Source organism: Trachymyrmex septentrionalis, unplaced genomic scaffold (assembly GCF_001594115.1).
Source record: "Trachymyrmex septentrionalis isolate Tsep2-gDNA-1 unplaced genomic scaffold, Tsep1.0 scaffold131, whole genome shotgun sequence".
Classification (NCBI taxonomy): Eukaryota; Metazoa; Arthropoda; class Insecta; order Hymenoptera; family Formicidae; genus Trachymyrmex; species Trachymyrmex septentrionalis.
In genome coordinates, this window is record NW_017304450.1 from 1,235,252 (window position 1) to 1,241,659 (window position 6,408).

The window sequence follows — 6,408 nt, forward strand, 5'->3', positions numbered from 1 at the left end:
CCGTATTAGGTATGGGTTAGTACGCTACGTGGGTGTAGTGCATCCCGTAAGAATTTCCTACGACTTCCCCCGCCCGATATAAATGTTCTCAACGCACGATGGAAAGCGCATAGCGATTAAAGTGCCACAGATTATACAGCCTGCGGTATCGACCTGACGACTGTTGCACACGATTGAAACGATAAATTAATTATACGAAGACGCCGCGCCGTTCCGTTACTGGGATATACACCTGGTAAGAAAGATCCGTGTATTCTTGTATGACAAATGCGCAAATAAGGCGTGCACAGACACACAACACACACATACGCACGCGTATACGTATACATATACATATAGGCATACACATATAAATGCGAGGACGATGGAGGAGGATAAACTCACATTCAAGGCGCTCTGTCGTTGCGACCTTTTCGAACGAGTCAGTAGGAAAAATCCATCCTCGCCACCTCGAAATGCCACGAGTATTTGTTGCGAATGACAGAATCTTCTCATAGAGACGAGATACAGAGAATATATACTCGTTGATCGGGAACGGGATAGGGGCTAGGCAGTGTATCGCGATGTACTTTGAGGAAGACAATATAAATGTATATGCACGTATATATATATATATCGATCTCCGCAGTTCTGCGCTAACAATACATAGACGTCACTTTGCAGGGAGCGCATTCGTTGAACTTAAACCCAACTTGGATTAACGATTAAATCGGATAACGATTTTCGATACGATGTCGTCCAAAGATATCGTCCTGTGATGCTCGTATATTCCGAAAGCGCCGTTTTTATACGATTATTATTAAGATATCCTCGATATGAAATTCCAAGCGGGAGGAGCTACGATCATCGAAAGTAGCCACGGATATAGTTTCATAAAATAGCGTCTTTCCAGATTGCACAACTTAAAAAGCGTCGGTGCTGTAAGTCCTTGGAGCAACCCACGAAAGTAGAATGTACTTTCGAAATCCTTCATTATTCTTCGTGATTATCCTTTGTTAGTCTCGAGTCTCTTTCGCCAAGCGATCGCACATCGTGTCTTTATCATTATTTGAAAAAGTTCACTTTTCGAAACGCGAAGAGATAGATGTATAATTTAAAAAAAGAAAAACATAACAATTGCGATTAGTTGTCGATATTCGTTTGTCGACAACCAATAAGAATCGCAGCGATACACTTTCGAAATGAAATTCTACTCCTTTCAATCTCAATTAGGTCTTTCGCGTCTATTTTTGATCCTTTGAACGGTCACTCTCTAAAAACTTTTAGAGTGAATCTCACTCTGTAGAGTGAAACCTCATTCAAAGGTTGAAAACCGAGGCACTCTTTTTCAAGACTGGCTCAATTTTTACTCTTTAACGTTAGATTTCACTCCAAAGAATTTAGAGAGCAGATATATATGGCACCTCTTTTGACATTAAGCATACAACCTACCAGTTTCTATTTAGAACCGCAGAATTTTATTGAGACAAACGTATTGATCGTATTTGTAAATTTTCTTCTTTAGTTCGCTCCGCGTTTGCGTTCGCACGCACGTTCGATCGATATAGGATGGAACAGTGTGCTGAAATCAAAGTTCCACCAATTTTCATTATGTCGTCCCGTAGCAGCTCGTGCTGGTCTCGCACCAGATGCGCTGCTAACCCGATTACAAGTGTAACTGGCTCTCCTCGTGCAATGCTTCGAAGGTTTTGACCTACCTGGAGCAATCGAAAAGTTGCGACGCCGACAACCGGTTGGAGTCGTACGCCATCGAGAATATCTACAGAAAAAGATATTTATAATAATAATATTAACAGAGCTCATTAGACGTGTTACTCCCGTGTTACGCGGTGACTTTCGACTCTTCGCTGAAAGAGCAACTTCGATGAAGAATTTGAGAGTTTTAGCGAGATCTAGATCTGAAACATAATTTTGCTGCGGACCATCAAAACAATTAGGTAGGACGACGAAATTGGTTGCTAGAATATGAAGATATTTTGCAGCGCCGCTTATATCGTGCTTAAATTTTCCAGCAAAATTATTTCGATGGTCTAACAAAATTATTTTTAGATCGGTATCTAGCCAAATTTTTTAGATTCTTCAGCAAATACTTTCTCAGTATTGGAGTAACATTAAGTCCTCATCGGACACGTGTCATCGTCATTCAAAAAACGACACGTCGAAATCGTCATGTCCACCATTTAATTAATTTCCTCGATCTAGCAACTAGTTGTAATATTTTCGGGACGACAATCGCGTGCTGTTTGCGGCTTAGAAATAGAATTAAAGGACGGGAGGTGTAAGCGAATTGGTGGCGTAGGTTGATTTCTTTGCGATATATTAATGCTGACCTACAGAATCAATCTTAATAGTTGTATAGTAAAGCCAACCAATTTTTTTAAATTAGGTACACTTGATATAGCGACACGTATCCGCGCTATAACGTCGAGGATGATAAATGCTCTACCGAGGTCGTTTAAAGCCACGGCCTATTAAGTCCACCTCAATGCACCTACACACGCGTAACGATCTGTGTCCACATCACATCGCGATTTTCACGCCTAGTTTGACGATGCACAGGATGATATTTCTCTTTTCCGATCGCTATTTCGAAGTACTACACGGGACCGTAGCCCTCCCTTGCAGTATTCATATAATATTTCTACATTTCTGAGGGAATTCCAGGCATTCTTCGTACAAGAGTCTTCCCTGCTTCCTTACCATTATTTTTGTGCTTTATGTATTATATTATTAATACACTTTATCTAAACATTCGTTATTTATATTTAAATAAAATTTCAGTTTAGTCTATATATCTTCGAATTGTTGCAATTTTGATAAAAGAAAATTGTGCACAAATTATTTCAACCGTTTTGCGAAACGGACGTGAAATAAATATATTTTCGATAACGAAATATCTTTAATAATATGTGTACTTTCGAACGTTTAAAAAAACGTTATTGGAAACTTTCCGAACGGTTGAACTCATCGAACTCGTTGAACTATCAGTTTTTTTCCGATAAAGAAGAGATTCAAAAGAAATTCTTCGGTTTGAGAAAGTTTCAACCCGCGCGGCGTATACCGCGACGTCGGCCGCGACGAGCGATTTCGTCGGTGGGCAGCCTAAATGGGAAATACACGGCACCGACGGTGCATCCTGGGAGATGAGAGATACGTCGATGTGTTCAGGTAAAACGTCGTCGGCCCACAAAGGAGATAGGCGTCCCGCAAAAATGCTTTTTGTCTCGGCGATCCGCCCGAAAATAACGATGCGATGCAGCAGCTGCCGAGATCAAAGCCCTCTCCCACTGTCGTCTCCACCCCTCTCTCTCCAGCGCCCCTGTCTCTCTAATAATCCCACCCACACTGCAGAGACGGACAGAGAAAAAAAGGGAAAAAGGGGGGAGAGAGAGAGAGAGAGAGAGAGAGAGAGAGAGAAAGAAATGAAGGGAATCCTCCCACGATTCTCGCCGTGAGTCGACCTCGGGCGTTCGCTCCTGTTTACGTGTCGCGGACTCGATGTCTCAACAGTCTCGTCTCGTCTCGTCTCATCTCCGTCCTCATCTTTCTCTCGGATCCTCGTTTCTCATTCTCCTCCTCTGCTTCCTCCTCCTCCTCCTCCTCCTCGTCGTTGTCCTGATTTTAGCAAAGTGTTGCGATCGGCATCCGCCGTTCGTTTGTAGTACCTCTCCCCTTCTCCCCCCCCCCCTTCCGACTCGACCTCCCCTCTCTGTCATGCTCAGTACCGTCTTCCAGCGCGAGTAAACCGTGCGAAGGGGCCCCGGGGGCCTCTGGAGCCTCCTCCGGGATCCTCCGTCACGTGAAAGTCGCTTTCGCGACAGTGCTTTCTTTGTGCTACCTCATAAAACGGCTTGCTGCCGTCAAACAGTTGTACTACTTGGAAATATGATTGCGCAGAAAATGGAGGAGCATTAGACAGAAATTGTTCGTTTGACGAATGATTTTGATTATCTTATAATCAGTATATTGATCGAGCTAATACTCGATAATCGCTATACATCAGTCATCATATTTGTTTCACTTCCAATTAATAAATATCAAATCTAATACACTCTCATGTTTCACCGTTTCACTATTATAATCGTTCTTACCACAGGTATATATTTTTATTCTTATACACAAGGATGTACCTATATCTGTAGGATGTAGGATCTTCCGCGCGGTTTCAAATCAATTAAGTCTAATAAGAAAATTTATTATTTATGCAACGTGTATATATTGTAAAAAATAAAATGTTAATTTTAATTTAAAAGACGTATAATGGACTTTCCGAGACACGTAAAAATATTAAAATTAACATTTTTGTGTTAATTTTAACACACAACTACACATTTTTAAGTTAAAATTAACGTTTTCTTTTTAACAGTGTGCCTACGTTTCCAAGTATAAAATACAGATGATTCTTGATAAGAATGAGTGTCTGTGTTGTACATAAAATTAGGAAACGAGAGGTACGATTCACTTAACAAAAATGTTTCTTTGACCAATCGGAAGAGAGAGATTTTACGAATCGATCGATCGCGAAGAACCTCTCAAAACATTTGGGGATCGCACTCAACATTTTATCGCCTTTTGACACCTCAGCTCCTTCTCAATGTTCCAAACACGACGCTGGTTGCACTCGCTCACCTTAAAGCCGAGTTCATACGCGAGCGTGGCCGAGGAGAACGCGGCTATTATGCGTCGGCGACGGCCGTGAGAGAGAGAGAGGCTCGTTTTATTTATCTCGTACAAGGATTCTCTCGGCGCGATATTACTACTCGCCTTCGTCACCGTGTCAAAGCGCGTCACGTCGGTCGGGACGCTAAATAAGAATGACGGGCAACATTCGAGAGAGATTTGGAGCGAGACATTCTGACCGGAAAAATTTCAGCCGAAATTCCTCCCGAAATTAGGAATTATAATTATGTATTAGCGAAATCGATCGTACAATCGACTCGACGCACACGCACACACACGTGAAAAACTTTTTCAAACGATTACGACTGCGAGTCGAGAGAAATGTCAAAAACTTCAGTTCGAAGTAACGCTCGTGCAACATCAAAAACGTACAGGACTCATCGTTAAGAATGCAGGGGATTAAAACTGAAAAATTCATAATCGAAATGCCCGTTCCATTCCGTTCAATCGCGACAGGCGGCCTGCTGCTTCGGTTTACGTGATTTCTACTTTTATCATTCTTTCCGGTGTTCTTTTTGTTTTTATCCAGTAGAATTTGGAGATATCCCTGAAAAGCTCGAACAGAATTACGTCGATCACGTACCCGAAATGTCTGACCCTTTGCGCAATTCTAGCTAGCACTTGGATCCCCATAGCCTTGCGCGCGCTCTCTCTCTCTCTCTCTCTCTCTCTCTCTCTCTCTCTCTCTCTCTCTCTCTCTCTCTCTCTCTCTTCCTCCGCTCGTCGTGCATCCTCTCTCATAAAACGCATACATGCTCCTCGTTCTTTCTCACACGCCATACAGCAACGGCTGTACCCCGGTGGTGGAGCCTTTTGTTGCGCGGCGAGTGGGCTCTAGTTGACGAAATATTGACATCCGAGAATAGAAACCCGTTGCGGGATCTACAGAGGGGTTCCCCTCCACCCCTTCTCTCTCTCTCTCTCTCTCTCCTTCTCTTTCTCTCCGTCCATCGAATGCTGGGGCGGTGGTGAACGGAGAGAACGGACGAGCTGAACGAACGGGAAGGGAAAAGAGAAACGAAGGGAAAAGGCAGAGGCTGGGTCGGTCGGTCGGTCGGTCGGTCGTAGTCGCATTCAGCATGAATTTAAAGGGGGTGGGACGCGGATGACGTCAACCTCCGAATCGCTCCCTCTCTGCGCGCGCTATATCTGGATGCTTGTGTATATACGTGCACGCGTGTGTATATGCGTGCGTGTGTGCGTTACACGCACGAAAAGAAAGAAGAAAAAAAAAAAAACACGTGCGCTGCGCGCCCCGCGTTCGGTTGGCAGATTGGGGAGGATAAACGTCGAACACGCTCGGGTGACAAACGGAATATTATACAGTGGATACGATTGGATGGAAATTATTTCGTAATCGAAAACGTTAAACGTAGATATGAGAGAATGATACTGGATAATGTAACACGCTTGTTGGAGGCACATATATTGTATAAAATTTCTATACTACAGTTTCAACAATTTGTCCAATTGTAATAAACATAATCGTAAATACAATTCAATTTTTAAGTGAACGAAGAAATCCAGCGGAGCTTCGTTTGTTCTCTAAAAATACAGGACTATTTTTAATTTAGTTTAATTGATCCTTATAAATGGTTCATTTAATTGATTAATTTTATTAAGTAAAATATTAGATTTTTTTATGGCGCCACAGATACAGGAAATACTCTGCGTTGCCAGAGAGAGAGAGAGAGAGAGAGAGAGAGAGAGAGAGAGAGAGAGAGAGAG